This window comes from Heterodontus francisci, chromosome 17 (genome assembly GCF_036365525.1).
Source record: "Heterodontus francisci isolate sHetFra1 chromosome 17, sHetFra1.hap1, whole genome shotgun sequence".
NCBI lineage: Eukaryota > Metazoa > Chordata > Chondrichthyes > Heterodontiformes > Heterodontidae > Heterodontus > Heterodontus francisci.
Window position 1 is genome coordinate 12,654,238 of NC_090387.1, and position 20,755 is coordinate 12,674,992.

Consider the following 20,755-nt stretch of genomic DNA (forward strand, 5'->3'; position numbering starts at 1 on the left):
TGAGTACTTGCTGTGCACAAATTGGCTGCTGTGTTTCCTACATTATGGTGTTGACTACACTTCAGAAGTGCTTTGTTGGCTACAAATTACTTTGGGACATCCCAATTTCGTGAAAGGTGCTGTATAAATATAACTCTCTAAAAAAAAGTACAACTGAACACAATAGTTGTTCACAAACTTTGCGATACCACCAGAGTGGATTTTCCCTCAACCCAAATTTATTCTTCCATAGTGCAGTAAATAAATTTCAGACGATGAAATAAAACTTCAAATACCATCTTAAAATACAAAATGAATTTAACTAGGTGACAAAGTCTTGATTCTCATTAATGCTGAGATAGGTGCAGCTAGGATGAACTGAGACCCTGACATTGGGTTTATTTAAGAAATGACTAGACGTTGCAATGGGACAGCAGCAGGACAGGTATTCTGATGGGTAACTTTCATCCAAACCAATTTTGCGAATGTTTAGATCCACAAGATAGCAGTTGCACCTCATCAAATCCTCAGCCAAGAATTGCTTTTTGAAGGGAAGTTACTTTTATTTTGTGGACAAGCACAACAGTCAATTTTCACGCGCCGTCCTGGGAGACGGTCACATAGTGGTAATGTCACTGGACCAGTAATCTAGAGGCCCAAGCTAATGTCCTGGGGCGTGGGTTCAAATCCCAACATGGCAGCCGGTGGAATTTAAATTCAAATAATTAATAAAGATCTAGAACTAAAAGCTAGTCTCAGTAATGGTGCTTTGAAACTATCATCAATTGTTGTAAAAACCCATCTGGTTTGCTAATGTCCTTTAGGGAAGGAAATCTGCCATCCTTACTTGGTCTAGCAAATGGGTTGACTCTTAACTGCCCTTTAAAATGGCCTAGCAAGCCACTCAGTTCAAGGGCAATTAGGGATGGGCAACAAATGCTGGCCTTGCCAGTGGCACCCACATCCCATGAAAAATAAAAATAAATTAGCAGAGATCAATACTCAGATAATCTATTTTCGTGTTGTTAGTTGAGGGTATAATATTTCTCAGCACACCTTTGCCCCCAGAGTGGCATGGCAGCTTTTACATCCATTGATCAGGCACTGACCGTGGCTTAATGTCATTGAGAGACAGCACCTGTGACAATGCAACACTCTCTCCCTGTGCTGGTGTCAGCCGAGAGTCTCTCACATATCTGTCTCTATCACCTCCAGCTGCATGGGACCTCCCAGTATCTCTCCACCCTCCTTCTCCTGCTCGGTTAATGAATGAATGTTTGTTGCTGCTCCTCATGGAGCTTGGAATTCCTGTTAAATATGCACAGGGCAAGAGATTGCCTGTTACTTTAAGGACTGACAAAATTACATCACTTTTCTTGTTGAGTTTCCGTACAACATAAGGACATAAGAAGTAGGAGCAGGTGTGAGCCATATGGCTTGCCGAGTCTGCTCTGCCCTTCAAAAAGATCATGGCAGATCATCTATGTCATCTCCACTTTCCCGCCCTATCCTCTACCCCTTGATTCCCTTACTGTCCAAAAAGAGATTCTTCAAAGAGTATGCTGCATTGTCGAATTCTGCAGCCATATAATATCATGCAGGCTGGTTACTCGAAAGGTTTAGACTTTTAGGTTTAGTACTGTACTTTTCTGATTGAATTTAAAAAAATTATTCTTGGGATATGGGCATCACTGGTAAGACTTGTATTTACTGCCCATTACTAGCTGGCTTGAGAAGATAGTGTGGACCTTCTTCTTGTACCACTCGTTGGAATGGTTTCATTCAATGAGTGGCTTGCTGGGTTATTTCGGGTGGCAGTTAAGAGTCAACCATGTTGGTGTGGAACTTGAGGCACAAATAAGCCAGACCGGGTAAGAACGACAGGTTTCCTTCCCTCAGGGACATTAGGGAACCAGTTGCATTTTTCCCACAATTTAACAACTCCATTGCCACTTTAATGATATCAAATGCCCTGTGGGAAGCACTTGATCACAGAATAATCCTGAATCTTTGGTCCAGTAGATGGCAACAACCCACTGATACATTAGAAGGTGCTCTCCTGAGACTGGAAGCTTTTCACTGCTCTAAACACTGGGGAGATTAGCATGGGCTTCTACCGATTTCCTATCTGCAACGACATTGCTGCTGTTGAAGTCACAGCGGGAGCCAGGGAGAAACCCTGTGGAAATTCCAGATGACCCTTTGTAAATGCAGGATTGAAAGCTCTTTTATTGTTTCTTTTTAAATAGGGATAACAGTCTGAGTTTGTTAGATTAAACTAAACTTTACCCTACATTTAATTCCTTCGATACCTGCTGCTGTTTGTGAGGTGTTTCAGATAATTAAAGGATTTGATAGAACAGATAGAGGGAAACTAATTCCCCTGGTGGGAAGAGTTCCAAACAGGGAGGCATAGCCTTAAAATTAGTGCAAGGCCATTCAGGAACGAGGTCAGGAAGCACTTCCCCACACAAAGGGCTGAATTTTCACAGCTCGCCGTTGATCTCAGCAAGGAGCTTCAAAAGCAGCACGGCACACGTGCAGGACGTGCGGCATGCAGTCTCCGCGATATTTAGCACGGCAGCTCATTTACATGGCTGGGGTGGTCCACCCACCCCCGATGATGTCAATGGGGGCAGACGTTCCGTCCCCAGCAATGGTGGCCGGCACCACTACACAGGCGCAGGCACCATTTTTAAAGGGCTTCCATTAAAGTTATAGGGGACATAAATTTAAAGGTAAAAATTTAATAAAAGTTTCAATCCCCTCCTCCACCCCCCCCCCCACAATGACTGAACAATTTATTAACTGCCCTCTCCCCCAAAAAAAGTACCTCGTGATCCCGACCTCTCCCCTCCCGCCCCCCGTGAACTTTATTTACTTTCACCTTCAAGCCCTTCCCACCATCCCCTCCACCAATCACAATGGTTTTCCACGCTTCTGCCCCACCACCCCCTCCCTGCCCTGCAAACTTACCTGCTCCCCCTCCCAACCAGTATTCCACCTCGGATCTCCGAACGGAGATCTGAAGGTGCAGGAGTTCCGTCAACCGGATGGAATATCGCAGCGGGTCGGTCGGATCGATGAGGTAAGTATTTATTCATTTATTTGCATACATTATCATATTTAAATTATGTTCCCAGTGCTAAGCGGCGGTGGGGCTGCCATGAGGCCTCGCCGCCACCGGTAATATGGGGTGGGGCTTTCCCGACATCGAGGCCCGTGGCGAGCCTGTCCGGGAGATATTTTCCAAGCCCCCCCAGCATGATCCCTGACATTGGGGGCCCAGTAAAATTCAGCCCAAAGTTTTATGGAAATCTGGAATTCCCTCCCCCAAAAAGAGGCTGGGGGGTCAATTGAAAATGTAAAAGCTAAAACTATTGTTCAGTCAGGGATATGGAACCAAAGTGGAAAGATAGTGTTAAGGTACAGATCAGCCATGATCTTCTTGAATAGAGGAATGAGATCAAGGGGCTGAATGACCTCCCCCATTCCTGCTGATTATTTACTTGAATAAATACACATGGTTTTCAATCTTTGCCAAGAGCTCCTCTTGTTTAATGAGGATCACCTCAAGATTGATTTTTTTTTAAAACCACTGTGATAATCATTAAGGCCGCTACCACAGACGAGAGAGATCAACCTTTAGGTAGTCAATGGAGAGGCTTGAATAAAACCATGAAGCATTCTATTCTTCTGAATACTTCATGTGGCATAATACTCACTGGAATGTGTTGCTGATGGAAGTGCATTCCTGAACTTGTTATTCTATACAACATATGCACAAGTGTTGCATACTTTATGAGAATTGGGAGAGATTCTGAGCATCAGTACCACCAAGTACATTTACTCATGGCTATATCATGCTATTGCAATGTTGCATGCAGCTCAATGTACAATGCTATTGTATCGTACATTGCTTGTTTCCCATATTACAATTGTGACTACAGTTCAGAAGTAATTAATTGGTTGTAAAGCACTTTGGGGCATCCTAAGGTTGGGAAAGGTGCTATATCATCTGATCGAGGATTTGGACACTAAGAAAATCAAAGGATATGGGGATAGGGTGGGAAAATAGAGTCAAGGTAAATGATCAGCCATGCTATTGAATGGCAGAGCAGGTTCAGAGGTCATATGGCCTACTCCTGCTCTTCTTTCGTTCTTATATAAATAATATAGCTTAAACTTTAACAATGTTGTCCCATGTTTCTCAAATTGCAGTGATATTTTCTCAAGTACCTCAAACTACAACGATATTGTAACCAGAGTGCCCGCCTTGATTCAGTGGGAGCTCACTCACCTCTTTCTATGCTGTAAATTTCGATGATTCTACTAGTCGACGTCATTGATTGATATCCCACTGAGCACATATCCTCGGCTGACACTTCTGTGCAGAACTGTGGGAGTGCTGCACTATCAGGGTGCCGTCTTTTGGACGGGATGCTAAACTAAGGTCCTTTCTGACTTCTGATGCCAAGGATTCCATGGCACTATTTGAGGTAGCAAGGAAGTTCTCCGGATATCCTGGCCAGCTTTTATCCCTCAACCAACAGCATAAGAAATAAACAGAATATCTGGTCAATTTCCTCATTGCCATTTGTGGGACCTTGCTGTGAGCAAATTGGCTGCTGTGTTTCCCACTGTTATTCCACAGGAATTCTTCCAGTTTCATGGTGTAACTCCAATAAGAGAAATCACATTTTCACCATTTCACTTGGGGTTCTCCAATTCCTCTGCCAGAGCAATGGAAAGAAATGTGGACCTGGGATTAGTAGTTGAGGGGCTGCATATGTAGGGTGTGTCTTGTGTGTTTGATCTTATTCACAATTTCCTTCACTGCTCCCTCATTGCCTTAAAACTGCTGCTACTAGAATCTGGAATACTGATCTTATCTAATCAAAACTGAATCAGTAAATTTTTTGTAAATTTCTCCACGATCACTTCATTTATTTTCTGCATAATTAAAATCACTCATAATTCACAACCTCCTTTTCTTCAGGGGCTCCACGGTTACTTGATTAATTTTGTTTTGATTATCAGAAACATTTCACCACTGGCAGGACAGACCCAGCAGAGGTGGCAGCACAGTGGTATACAGTCGGGAGGGAGTTGCCCTGGGAGTCCTCAACATTGTCTCCAGACCCCATGAAGTTTCATTGCATCAGGTCAAGCATGGGCAAGGAAACCTCCTACTAATTACCACCTACTGCCTTCCCTCAGCTGATGATTAGTGCTTCTCCATGTTAAACACCACTTGGAGGAAGCATTGAGGGTGGCAAGGGCACAGAATGTACTCTGGGTGGGGCACTTCAATGTCCATCATCAAGAGTGGCTCGGTAGCACCACTACTGACCAAGCTGGCTGAATCCTGAAGAACGTATCTGCCAGTCTGGGCCTGCAGCAGGTGGTGAGGGAACCAACAAGAGGGAAAAACATACTAGATGGTCCTCACCAATCTACCTGTCACAGATTGGTAGGAGTTACCACAGCTCAGTCCTTGTGAAGACAAAGTCCCATTTTCACACTGAGGGTACCCAGCATCGTGTTGTGTGGCACTACCACTGTGCTAAATGGGATAGATTCAGAACGGATCTAGCAGCTCAAAGCTAGACATCCATGAGGCACTGTGGGCCATCAGCAGCAGCAGAATTGTATTCAACCACAATCTGTAACCTCACGTCACGGCATATCCCCCACTCTACCATTACCATCAAGCCGGGGGAATTGACCCTGGTTCAATAAAGTGCAGGAGGGCATGCCAGGAGCAGTACTAGGCATATCTAAAAATGAGGTGCCAGCCTGGTGAAGCTACAACACAGGACTACTTGCATACCAAACAGAAGAAGAAGCATGCGATAGACAGATCTCAGCAATTCCACAACCAACGGATCAGATCTAAGCTCTGCAGTCCTGCCACATCCAGTCATGAACATTGATGAACAATTAAATAACTATTGGAGGAGGCTCCTCCAATATCCCCATCCTCAATGATGGGGAGCCCAGCACATCAGTGCAAAAGACAAGGCAGAAGCATTTGCGACCATCTTCAGCCAGAAGTGCTGAGTAAATGATCCATCTCAGCCTCCTCCTGAGTTCCCAACATCACAGATGCCAATCTTCAGCCAATTTAATTCAATTCACAGGATATCAAGAAACGGCTGAAGACACTGGATACTGCAAAGGCTATGGGTCTGACACCATCTGGCTGTAGTGCTGAAGACGTGCTGCAGAACTTACCATGTCCTTAGCCAAGCTGTCCCTGTACAGCTACAAAACTGATATCTACCTAACAATGTGAAAAATTGCCGAGGAATGTCCTGTCCACAAAAAACAGGAAAAACCAAATATGCCCAGTTATCCCCGATCAACCTCCTCTCTATAATCAGTAAAGTGAACAGGCTCCAGAAGCTGGCCGAGCGCGTCTACCCTGAGGCACAGTGTGGCTTTCGTGCAGAGAGATCGACTATTGACATGCTGTTCTCCCTTCGTCAGATACAGGAGAAATGCCGTGAACAACAGATGCCCCTCTACATTGCTTTCATTGATCTCACCAAAGCCTTTGACCTCGTCAGCAGACGTGGTCTCTTCAGACTACTAGAAAAGATCGGATGTCCACCAAAGCTACTAAGTATCATCACCTCATTCCATGACAATATGAAAGGCACAATTCAACATGGTGGCTCCTCATCAGAGCCCTTTCCTATCCTGAGTGGTGTGAAACAGGGCTGTGTTCTCGCACCCACACTTTTTGGGATTTTCTTCTCCCTGCTGCTTTCACATGCGTTCAAATCCTCTGAAGAAGGAATTTTCCTCCACACAAGATCAGGGGGCAGGTTGTTCAACCTTGCCCATCTAAGAGCGAAGTCCAAAGTACGGAAAGTCCTCATCAGAGAACTCCTCTTTGCTGACGATGCTGCTTTAACATCTCACACTGAAGAATGCCTGAGAAGTCTCATCGACAGGTTTGCGTCTGCCTGCAATGAATTTGGCCTAACCATCAGCCTCAAGAAAACGAACATCATGGGGCAGGATGTCAGAAATGCTCCATCCATCAATATTGGCGACCACGCTCTGGAAGTGGTTCAAGAGTTCACCTACCTAGGCTCAACTATCACCAGTAACCTGTCTCTAGATGCAGAAATCAACAAGCGCATGGGTAAGGCTTCCACTGCTATGTCCAGACTGGCCAAGAGAGTGTGGGAAAATGGCGCACTGACACGGAACACAAAAGTCCGAGTGTATCAGGCCTGTGTCCTCAGTACCTTGCTCTACGGCAGCGAGGCCTGGACAACGTATGCCAGCCAAGAGCGACGTCTCAATTCATTCCATCTTCGCTGCCTTCGGAGAATACTTGGCATCAGGTGGCAGGACTATATCTCCAACACAGAAGTCCTTGAAGCGGCCAACACCCCCAGCTTATACACACTACTGAGTCAGCGGCGCTTGAGATGGCTTGGCCATGTGAGCCGCATGGAAGATGGCAGGATCCCCAAAGACACATTGTACAGCGAGCTCGCCACTGGTATCAGACCCACCGGCCGTCCATGTCTCCGTTATAAAGACGTCTGCAAACGCGACATGAAATCGTGTGACATTGATCACAAGTCGTGGGAGTCAGTTGCCAGCATTCGCCAGAGCTGGCGGGCAGCCATAAAGACAGGGCTAAATTGTGGCGAGTCGAAGAGACTTAGTAGTTGGCAGGAAAAAAGACAGAGGCGCAAGGGGAGAGCCAACTGTGCAACAGCCCCAACAAACAAATTTCTCTGCAGCACCTGTGGAAGAGCCTGTCACTCCAGAATTGGCCTTTATAGCCACTCCAGGCGCTGCTTCACAAACCACTGACCACCTCCAGGCGCGTATCCATTGTCTCTCGAGATAAGGAGGCCCAAAAGAAAGAAAGAAAAAGAAAAGAAAAGATGGAAGGTGTAATCGACAGTACTATCAAGCAGCACTTACTCAGCAATAACCTGCTCACTGATGCTCGGTTTGGATTCTGCCCGGGCCATTCGATTCCTGACCTCATTACAGCCTTAGTCCAAACATGGACAAAAGAGCTGAATTCAAGAGGTGAGGTGAGAGTGATTTGACATTGAGGCAGAATTTGACCGAATATGGCATCAAGGAGTCCTGACAAAATTGAAGGCAATGGGATTCGGGGGAAAACTCTTTACTGGTTGTAGTCATGCCTAGCACAAAGGAAGATGGTTGTGGTTGTCGCAGGCCAACTATCCCAGTCCCAGGACATCACTGCAGGAATTCCTCAGGGTAGTGTCCTAGGCCCAACCATCTTCAGCTGCTTCATCAATACCTTCCCTCCATCATAAGTTCCAAAGTGAGGATATTCTCTGATGATTGCACAATGTTCAGTACCATTCGTGACTCCTCAGATACTGAAGCAGCCCGTGTTAATATGCAGAAAGACCTGGACAACATTCAGGCTCGGGCTGATAAGTGGCAAGTAACATTCACGCCACACAAGTGCCAGGCAGGGATCATCTCCAACAAGAAATAATCTAACCATCTCCCTTTGACATTTAATGGTATTAACCATTGCTGAATCCCAAACAATCAACATCCTTGGGGTTACCATTGACCATAAACTGAACTGGACTAGCCATATAAATACTGTGGCTACAAGAGCAGGTCAGAGGCTAGGAATCCTGTGGCGAGTAACTCACCTCCTGACTCTCCAAAGCCTGTCCATCATCTACAAGGCACAAGTCAGGAGTGTGATGGAATACTCTCCACTTGCCTGGATGGGTGCAGCTGCATGATAGAATAAAAAAAATTTCATACCTTACTGACTTCAGTAATCTATCAGAAAAATTGAAGCAGCCTTCAACCCATTGGACATCTGCTGGTGCTTGTTCTCCAACTGGAGCCGAGTCTATTCCAGTTTCTGTGCTCTTTTTATCTGTGGTTAAGCTATCTCTTCTAATTACTGAAACAAAAGCAAAATATTGTAGATGCTGGATACCTAGATTTCTATCCCCTAAGAGTGTTATTAATAAGAGATTGAATTTGAAGGTTGCATATGAAAGAGAAGGTAGGTATAGCTCTGCCTTTCTATCTCTCTCTGCACCTTCAAGATGCTCCTTAATACCTATCTCTTTGACCAAGCTTTTGGTCACCTGTCCGAATATCTCCTTGTGTGGCTTGGTGTCAAAGTTTGCTTGATAATCACTCCTGTGATGCATCTTGGGATGCTTTACTGTGCTAATGGTGCTATACAAATGCAAGTTGTATCATCTCCTCAAAACTGTGTAACTTCTGACCTCCCTAACTCTTCATTCTCATCTAAAATCTAAAGGCCTTTAAAATAAAAACTTGGCTTCACCTAACCACTAGAGCAGCTAACACATGATGGCCAGGCCCCTGTAAGATTAGGGCTGCAACAGCACTACAAGAGCTAGCTAGAACTTAAGCCAGAGATCTTAGTTGATGCTTGGAATACAAGAGCTGCTGTCATATCAATCCAAAGGTTTCTGCAGAGAGTAACTGCTGTGAATATTCACACCCTGCTTCTCCTACTTGTATTTCCTAAGAAATTTGTTTCTTGTATGCAGAAATTCAACTGTAAAGTTAAGGATCATTTACTGAGTCAAGGTTATTGGACCAGGCTTGGACATCTGTTTCACCTTTTGATCCCATGCTTCTTCAATAGCCATACAGCCTAATTTACACTGGTTTTCATTAGAGTTGCCTCTGACTCTTCTATGTTATGCATTAAAGGGAAAAGTGCATGCGATCAGCCTATGGTGAATGCTCTCATTGCATGATAATACTTAGCTTTTGCTTTGCTTCACTTGTTAATGAGGCAGCTAAGAACTGGAATGTAGGATTTTGTCCTCCAATTCTCACGACCACTCTCGTAAAAATGGCACAGTTATGGTTAAGGTTCTGAACTGGCCATTCCTTATGTGCGAGTCTCATTAGTGTCAGCAGGCGTCTTGGCAATGGAACCATCTGTCAGAGCTCCTGCTGCTGATCACCATGCAGTGGTCCTTCCTGGAGGGTTTGAACTTCCGATTGCCACAAGGACCAGGGATAGCACTGACTTGAGGTACCTCCTGGCAATTGCAATAAAATAACCTGCCAACATTCACTGTTTGGCCTCCCATACTGAAACTGACCTCTGGAGGTTGTCCAGCAAATGTGCAGCCATACTGGAGCAAGCAGGCCATCAGTGTAATCACTACCTATTCCTTTTGGGAGAAGGATGACACTTGAAGGTGTGTAATTCGAAGTGTCATCCCTCAGAAAAAGAATGTAGAAATTGTTTAAGTGAGGGGGTGAGTAAGATGGGCACGATAGAGTAGTTGTCCAAGCTGCTGCACTCACTCTAAAATCATGAGTTCAATCCCACGCTAGAAAAATGTGAAATTGAACTTAACAAATTTAGTAATTTGTGCATTAGCACTAAATATAGTGAGACATCGGAACAGGAGGAAACCATTCAGCTTCTTGAGCCTGTTCTGCCATTCAATCAGATCATGGCTGGTCTGTATCTCAACTCCATTTACCTGCCTTTGCTTCATATCCCTGGATACCCTTGCGTAACAATCTATTGATCTCAGTCTTGAAAAGTTCTATTGACCCCCACCATTCATAGCCTATTGAGGGAAAGAATTCTACATTTCGACGCTCCTTTGTGTGGGAAAATGGCCATGGAAACTGACAAATTATGGTGAAACCTCAAATGATTTACGAATGTCCTTCAGGAAAATGCACCTGCTACCCCTACAATTCCAGCCTACATTTGGTGCCAGTCTCACCTGACGTGATTTACCCTCCATGCCTTCTGAAATGTCCTGGCAGACCATTCAAGTTGTAAAAACATTTGTCACAGATGTTTCCTAACATCACTGTGGGAGCACCAGCATCACAAAGACTATAGTTGCTCTCGAAGAAGGTCCACCACCAACCTCTCAGGGCTACTAGACATCAGAAATAAATGTGATTTTCCTAGTGTTACCCAAACCCTGAGAACAAAGTAACAAGAAAAAAGCATAAAGGAGAAAATGCAAGAATTTGTGATCAGATTGACAAACTAAGACACTGACAATAATTGCAGAGATATAGAAAGAAAGAAAGGAGCGGAAAGACTTGCACAAGTGGGATTTGAAGTGCTTAGTGCTTTATTTCAGGAGCTGCACTATTATAAGTAATATAATTATTATTCTGTCAAGAAACTTCATCAAGTTTTCAAAAGGAATATCCTGTGCTCATTACATTTCATTTCACAGCAGATGAGCCATTAATTTGCAGTTGTTGTAACTGAAAATACTTCAATAATACATTAATATACTAAGCAGCAATTTATTATAGTTTCTTCAGAACTGACATTTAACAAGAGTAAGAGTCTATCACAGCTTCTTGACGACAAACAGTACACATCCTCATTAAAGATAATAGTATCATTCAGGTAATGGAAAATACTGGAAACAGCGAGTTTCAGGATTGACAGGCACCAGGAATGATGAGTACTCAGAACAGTAAATTTTGTGAATGGTAAATGCGAAGAATAGTAAATCCTGGGACAAATAAGCACTGGGACTGATAAGCAGTAGCAAAAGTAAATGTGAGGAATGGTAAATGATGGGAGTAGTAATTCCTGGGTATTGATTAGCAATGGAAATGATGCATACTAAGGATGGTAAACACTTGGAATGGGAATTATTAGTAATGATATATGCTCAATTAGTAAAGGCTTAGGATGGTGTCTGTGGATAGTAAGCACCAATAATGGTTAATAGTGGAAATGTTAAGCATTGGGTTTGGTAATGGCTGGAAGTGGTAATTGCTGTAACAATAAGTGCAGTGAATGTAATGCATTAGCCCACTCACTCTTCCCATTGAATAAAAAGTGAGGAATCATTCTGTAAATATACTATATTTTGCACTAGTTTTATCTGCCTCTCAGTGTTCTGAAGCTCTCCACTCTCTCTGAGCTATGGTACCAGTTTTGTTCTCTGGTAACTTGCACAGGAGACCATTCTTCAACACTGAGCTTTGACCATGGGAGTTAGCATTCTACTTAACAATGGGAAGTGGGGGTGGGTGGAGGCAAGGCCACAGTCACTGGATGATGGCCACCAACAGCAATCCTCGCTAACTTTTCCTCTTCCTAACCCAGGGTTCTGATTGTCTCAGGGATACCCCTACTTTTGTCTCACAGTTTGAAACTGGGACCTCCCTTCACCCATAGGCTCAGGTGCTTAAGCTAAGTCACGAACCAAACTCATCCCTATTTAGAAAGATAAATAAGTTTGCCTTCAATACTTAATGCACTAAATACAAATTTGGCTAATGCACTCAAAAAATAGAGAAGTTCCTGCTCAGTTGAAGATTAGTATCAAATTAAGAGGGGGATAAAATTGGTCAGTACTGCACTGGAGTGTCAGCCTGGATTATGTACTCAAAACTCGGGAGTGGAACTTAAACCATGACCGTGACTTAGAGATGTGTTTACTATCAATAACACTGACAATTAGCTGCAAAAGGTCAATGGAATACTGGCCAGAACAGTAGGAGGAGAGAGAGAAAGAGAGGAATAGTTACAAACTAAGTGACTGTAAGTTAGAAGTGAAAGGATCATCTCCTGATGTACAAGTAACAATGACTAAGATTTTATGGTGGTAATGATGGCGAAGCTGTCAGCGTTCTCTGTCATTACTCCACCAAAACTGACCGCAACTTCTGGAGTCCACATATGCGCAGAATAACGTGGAAATCAGAAGTTCATGTCAGTGATTCCACACTTCTCCAGAGGGTGCGCTATGGTAAAACCCCAGACTGCAATCCCCAAGCAATTGGTGAACTTACAAAAACTTCCACTTGCACAGTATTAGTATTGCTATAAAACCCTTGAAAAATTTACATTTTATTGAAAGGGATGTAACTGGGTTTTTAACAGTATATTAATTTCATAATTATTACTAAACAGCCTCACTGGCCCTGAAAATACAATGTTCTATTTGTGGAAAGTCAGATTTCTCCATTATGACAAAAAAGTCCATACTTCTAAAATGTTTTATTTGTTTATAATATTTCACCTTCTATCTTCGTCCATAATCATAATCATTATTATCTGTAAATTTAAGTTAAAAGTGAAGGCATTCAGTGCTTTTAACCTGCTGATCTGTGAGAATACTTCAATGTGATTGGCTATTTACCCTGCTTGCTGACATCACTGCTGCTGGAAGTCTGGTGATCCCCTTGAATTGGCGGCAGATTTAAACTGCCATCAGGAGAGGGCAACTCTGTGCCACAGAAATCACTAGACCTTTGAGAGCAGCTTTCTTTAAGGTCAGTGATGAGCATCATTGTGTTACCACTGACTACAAAATCCAGGCCACATATGTTTTTTGGCTTCTGTTTATAAAGTTTTTGGATGCCATTTGACTGCTGAGGCCCGACTTGAACTGAAACAGACTTGAGCACAAAATCCAGGCTGAAACTCTTGTGCAGTACTGTGGGAGCCGTGCATTGTTGGAGGTACGGTCTTTCAGATGTGATGGTAAACCGAGGCTCCTCTGCCTGCTCAGGTGGAGGTAAAAGATCTCATGGGACTTGCTGAGTATCAGCTGTCACTCAGTCAATCGCACTTCTGTCTCTGAGTCACGAGGTTCCCAGTTCAAGTCCCACTCCAGGGCTTGAGTGCAAAAATCAAGACTGACACTCCAATGCAGTACTGAGGGAGTGCTGCATGGTGAGAGATGCTGCCCTTTGGAATGAGGCATGATCCAAGGCCCTGTCTGTCTTGCTTGGGTGGATGTAAAAGATCCCATGGCACTAGTTTGAAGAAGAGTAGGGCAGTTATCCCAGTGTCCTGACCAATATTTATTCCTCAATCAACATCACAATAAAAATTATCCAGTCATTATCACATTTCTGTCTGTGAGAGTTTGCTGTGTGCAAATTGGCTGCCGCATTTCCAAATTACAACAGTGACTACATTTCAAAAGTACTTCATTGGCAATAAAGTGCTTTGAGATGGCCTGTGGTCATGAAAAGTGTATATAAATGCATGCCTTTCTTTTATTTTCAAAATCTTTCCCTTTTTTAAAAAATGGTGGATCTGACAGGAATGATTTGGAAAGACTCCCACATATTTCCAGCAGAGTAACTTGTGTTCTCTCTCTTTCTCCATCCTGCGTGTTGGTATTTATCTTTATTCCATGGCACATATTAACATGCTGAGAAATCCTTAACAGCAACAAACCCCAAAGAGATGCTTTCATTATGACCATCGAATGAACCAGTTGGGACCACTGGCAGTTTTAATAACTAAATCTCCACTGAGCCATTTCAGAAATATCAAGGTATGAAATTTACGAGAACAATAATGCTAAGAAGCCCTAAGCAGATGCCAGTGCCTTCTCTGCACCACTTGTAACTATATTGCATTTCTGAAGTATTTTGGTAACCTGAGATTTGAATCTGCACGTGTTATTAAATGCGACGTCTGCAGTAGATGATGAATTATAAATTCATTCAACTGTTATTACATTTTTATATTAAATATTAAAATCCCACTTGCTCATTCTTTTCTAAATTCTGCTCACACAGAGCTTTCCTTGCACTCATTAATGTTTTACAGTGTCACTCAGCAAAGTGGTTTCATTATTTCGTTAACTAATTGAAGGCGATTCAGGAAAATAAGAAGGAAAAAAAAACAAGAAAGCTGAAAGCCACTCCATCAAGTTAATATTCACAAATAGCATCACTTCAAAACCAAACGCTGCTCGGGATTTATGGTTTGTAAATAACAATAACTGTCATATTGTAGTTCTCCTTAGCTACATCTGGAAACTCTTCTCGCTGAAGCCAGGAAAAGTCACGGCAGGCACTGTTTGCGAGGGAAAATTGAGGTATCTTAAACGTTCATGGGATCTGGGCATCACTGGCAAGGCTGCCATTTATTACCCATCCATAGTTATCCGCAAGAAGGTGGTACTGAGCTGCTGCTTTGATCGCTGCAGTCCGTGTGGTAAAAGTGCTCCCACGGTGCTGTAGGGGAGGGAGTTCCAGGACCGGTGATCCAGCGACCATGTTGGGTTAGGACAGGGGATGAAAAGGAATGGGAGGGGATGGGGGACAGGTATCTAAGATTTTCTCCATATGTTGGCTGCAGCAGAATGGCAAAGTGGAAATCTTGCAATATGGAGGGCTGTAAAAGAAAATTGAGCAGAGTGAACGGAAACAAAAGCAAAAGGTCAAGGGGACAGAAGAGACACAGGCTTGGAGCTAAAGGGCAGTAAAAATTATTTGAATGGGTTTGGTACATGGATCAACAAAATCCAGGCTGAAACTCTCATGCAGTACTGAAGGAGCACTGGATCGTCGGAGGTACGGTCTTTCAGATGTGATGGTAAACCGAGACTCCTTCTGCTCGCTCTGGTGGAGGTAAAAGATCTCATGGGACTTGATGAGTGTTAACTGTCGCTCAGTCAATCTTTTACTTCCACCCGAGCAGACAGACAGGTCCTTGGATAATGCCCCATTCCAAAGGACAGCATCTCTGACAGTGCAGCACTCCCTCAGTACTCCACTGGAGTGTCAAGCCCTGGAGTGGGACTCGAACTGGGAACCTTGTGACTCAGAGACAGAAGTGCAATTGACTGAGTGACAGCTGACACTCATCAAGCCCCATGAGATCTTTCACCTCCACCGGAGCGGGCAGAAGGCGTTTCGGTTTACCATCACATCTGAAAGTTACATGGACTGAAATCTCTCTCTTCTGGTAGCTTCTTCATCAACTGAAGTTTATTGATCATGGCTTATGTCATGATATCATCATGGGCTAAGGCATCAGGCCCTGAGAACTACCTTGGGCAGTACAGGGAGTTGAACCTACACAGGTGACATTATTCTACACTACACTCGAGCCAACTGAGCCAATCAGCCCTGTGATGGATTGTGTACTTTTCTCCTATGTTCCAATGTCAATGAGCAACTTAGATTAGAATCCCAGGTCTATAGTTCAGGACGCTAGCAAAGTTGAAACAAGTAGAAAAGAAGATCTAGAAGTAATTCTCACAGCTACCCTGAATATACTTCCTCCTACCCAGCTTGCTGCATTGCTGCATAGACCTGGTTCTTGGGAATGAGGTGGGCCAAGTGGATCAAGTCTCAGTAGGGAACATTTAGGGGATAGTGATCATTATATTATAAGGTTTAGGTTGGGTCTGGAAAAAGACAAGCAACAATCCAAAGTAAGAATAACTAACAAGGGGAAAAAGTCACCTTCAATGGAGCATGAATGGATCTGACCCAGATAAATTGGAATCAAATTTTGGCAGGCAAAATTGTAACTGAACAATGGGCTGCCTTTTTTTTTATTCTTTCATGGGATGTGGGCGTCGCAGGCCAGGCCAGCATTTATTACCCATCCCTAATTGCCCTTGAACTGAGTGGCTTGCTAGGCCATTTCAAGGGCATGTAGGAGTCAACCACATTGCTGTGGATCTGGAGTCACACATAGGCCAGACCAGGTAAGGACAGCAGATTTCCTTCCCTAAAGGACATTAATGGTTTCATGGCCATCATTAGACTAGCTTTAAATTTCAGATTTATTAACTGAATTCTAATTCCACCCTCTGCTGTGGTGGGATTCAAACCTATGTCCCCAGAGCAATACCTGGGTCTCTAGTCCAGTGACAATACCAGTATGCCATCACCTCCCCTTTAAAGAAGAGATAATTTGGGCACAGTCAAGGTATATTCCCACAAAGGGAAAGGTAGGGCAAACAAATCCAGAGCTACCTGGATGACAAAAGAGATAGAGATTAAGATGAAGAATAAAAAGTGTGTTTCTGACAGATGTCAGGTGGATAATACAACTGAGAACCAAGCTGAATATGGAAGATTCAGAGAGGAATTGAAAAAACAAATACGAGAAGCAAAAAGACTGCATTGGAAGAGACTGGCAGCTAACATAAAGGGGAATCCAAAAGTCTTCTCTCGGCATATAAAAAGCAAAAGGGTGTTAAAAGGAGGAGTGAGGCTGATTAGGGACCAAAAAAGGGGATTTATGCATGAAGGCAACGGGCATGTCTGAAGTATTAAATGAATACTTTGCATCTGTCTTTACCAAGGAAGAAGATGCTGTGCAGATCATGGTGAAAGAGGAGGTAGTTCAGACACTTGAAGGGTTTAAAATTGATAAGGAGGCATTGGATAGGCTAGCTGTACTTAAAGTTGATAAGGCACCTGGGCCGAATGAGATGCTTCCAAAGATAATGAGGGAAGTGAGAGTGGAAATCGCGGAGACACTGGCCATGATTTCCCAATCTTCCTCAGACTCAGAGGTGGTTCCCAGAGGAATAGAGAACTACAAATCTGTCACCCATGTTCAAAAAAGGTGTAAAGATAAACTAAGCAACTGCAGGCCAGACAGTTTAACCTCAGTAGTGGGGAAGCTTCCAGAAATAATAATTAGGGGCAAAATTAATAATCACTTAGACAAATGTGGGTTAATTAAGGAAAGTTAGCAAGGATTTGTTAAGGGCAAATCATGTTTAACTAATTTGCTGAAGTTTTTTGATGAGGTAACAGAGAGGGTTGATGTGGTGTACATGGACTTCCAAAGGCATTTGATAAAGCGCCACACAATAGGCTTGTGAGCAAAGTTAAAGCTCATGGAATAAAACGGACAGTAGCAGCATGGATACAAAATTGGCTGAGTGGCAGGAAACAGAGAGTAGTGGTTAATGGTTGCTTTTTGGACTGGAGGAAGGTTTATAGTGGAGTTCCCCAAGAGACTGTGTCAGGACCCCTGCTTTTTTTGATATATTTTAATGACCTAGACCTCAGTGTACAGGGCACAATTTCATAATTTGTGAATGATACAAAACTTGAAAGTATTGTGAACTGTGAGGAGGATAGTGTAGAACTTCAAAAGGACATAGACAGTTCAGTGGAATGGGTGGACAAGTGGCAGATGAAATTTAATGCGGAGAAGTGTGAAGTGATTTATTTTGGTCAAAAGGAAAAAATAAAGTGTACAATCCTAAAGGTGTGCAGGAACAGAGGGTCCTGGGTGTATATGTGCATAAAACATTGAAGGTGATAGGACAAGTTGAGAGCACAATTGATAAGGCATACAATATGCCAGGCTTTATCAATAGGGCGCATAGAGTACAAAAGCAAGGAAGTTATGTTGAACTTGTATAAAATCCTGGCTCAGCCTCAACTGGAGCACTGCATCCATTTCTGGGTACCACACTTGATGAAGGATGTGAAGGTGTTAGGGAAGGTGCAGAAAAGATTCACAAGAATAGTTCAGGGATGAGGAACTTCAGTCACCTAGATAGATTGGAACTGTTTTTCTTGGAGAAGAGAAGGTTGAGATGAGATTTGATAGAGGTATTCGAAATCATGAAGGGTCTGGACAGAGAAGATAGGGAGAAACTGTTCCCATTGTTAGAAGGATTGAGAACCAGAGGGCACAGATTTAAGATCATTAGCAAAAGAAGCAATGGTGACATGAGGAAAAACTTTTTCACACAGCGAGTGGTTAGGATCTGGAATGCACTGCCTGAGAGTGTGGTGGAGGCAGATTCAATCGAGGCATTCAAGAAGGAATTGGATTATCATCTGAAAAGGAAGAATGTGCACGGCTATGGGGAGAAGTGGAGGGGAGGGAGTGGCACTAGGTAAATTGCTCCTTCAAACCCAGCACAGACATAACAGGCTGAATGGCCTCATTCTGTGCTATAAGCATTGTATGATTCTATGATTCATGCTACCCATTTCTCTGTCTCTGTTGCATCTGTTCTGATGATGCCACCTTTCACACAAGTGCTTCCGACATGTCTTCCATTTTCTTGAACTTTTGTTCCACCCTAGCTAACAGGGGCCTCAACCATGTCCATTCCATTTCCCGAACTTCTGCTTTCACCCCTTCCCCTTCCACCCTAACAGCCTCCACATTCAACTTTTCCTCTTTTCTCTCTCCTTCTTTGACTGCAATTCTGTGAGTTTTTCACTATTTACAGGCTAGATAAAAGAACCAATCGGACTGGTATTCTTGAGTTTAATAAGGAAGGAGGTTAGCTGCTTCATTGTAATTAAACCAATCTAGATAAAATAATTAACTACACTCCAACTTTCACACACACATAGACACACACAGGCGTTAGGTTCACACACACATATAAATAGGTTACAGAGTGGGGAAGGATAATTGGTTGGATAGAGTCCTGAGCAATAAAAAGGGGTATAGAGTCTGTGGAGTTTGGTGCCTCAGTTGTCTTCCAGATGAACTCGGTGGTCCTGAGGCTTGTGAGTGCAGATGTGGACAGCATATTCCGGAATTTCCTGGAGAGCAGCGATGCAAATGGTTTCGTTCACGGGGTCTCTGTCTGCATCAATGATAGACTTAGGTGGTCACGGACAGCAGGCAGGGTTTGAAACTTGCCAGGTTGACTAGGGAGAGAGAGAGGGACCCAACTTGGGTCTCTTCTGATCAGTGTCCAGTTGCTCATCTGCTGCAGAGAGAAATAAGCCAGCCTAAAACACACAGATGGTGGGCCTGTCACATGATGGCTCAGTGTATATTCCCTCTTGCAACTTAATTAGTTCATGTCTAAGAATTCCTCTCCTCTCAATCAGGGTCCTATTCTTCAAGTGATTACCTTTGAGTGGTCTGTCTGCACCAGTTTAATGTCCCAGATTGCCTTTAATGTCTTGTTCATGGAGACTGGCCAGGTGAGGCACTCTAAACTTCTCAAGTCATTGTTCTGGAGGATAAAAGCAAAATACTGTGGATGCTGGAAATCTGAAATAAAAACAAGAAATGCTGGAACCACTCAGCAGGTCTGGCAGCCTCTGTGGAAAGAGAAGCAGAGTTAACGTTTCGGGTCAATGACCCTTCTTCGGAACTGACAAATATTAAAAAAGGGGCATAGAGTACAAGAGCAAGGAGGTTATGTTGAACTTGTATAAAACACTATTTAGGCCTCAGCTGGAGTACTGCATCCAGTTGTGAGTGCTGCATTTTAGAAAAGATGTGAAAGCATTGGAGACAGTGCGGTAAAGATTCACGAGAATGATTCCAGGGATGAGGAACTTCAGTTATGAAGATAGATTGGAGAAGTTGGGACTGTTTTCCTTAGAGAAGAGAAGGCTGAGAAGTGACTTGATAAGGATATTCAAAATCATGAGGGGGTCTGGACAGAGTAAATAGGGAGAAACTCTTCCCGCTCGTGAAAGAATCAAGAACGAGAGGGCACAGATTTAAAGTAATGGGCAAGAGAAGCAAAAGTGACACGGGGAAAAGATGTTTCACGCAGCGAGTGGTTAAGGTCTGGAATGCATTGCCTGAGAGTGCGGTGCAGGCAGGTTCAATTGTGGCATTCAAGAGGGAATTAGACTGTTATCTGAAAAGGAAGAATGTGCAGGGTTATGGGGAGAAGTGGGGGACTGGCACTCGAATTCCTCATTCGGGGAGCCGGTGCAGACACAATGAGCCGAATGGCCTCCTTCTGTGCTGTAATATTTCTCTGATTCTGTGATTCAATTAAGCTCACAGGAGCATTATCAAGCAAATTTTGACCCTGAACCACATAAGGAGAGATTAGGATAGGTGAGCAAAAGCTTGGTCAAAGAGGTAGGTTTTACACAGCATCTTAAAGGAGGAGAGAGAGGAAAAGAGGCAGAAAGATTTAGGGAGGAAATTCCAGAGCTTAGAACCTAGGCAGCTGAAAGGGGTCAGTGGCTGGAAGCGATTAAAAGTGGGGATGTGAAAGAGGCAAGAATTGGAGAAGCGCAG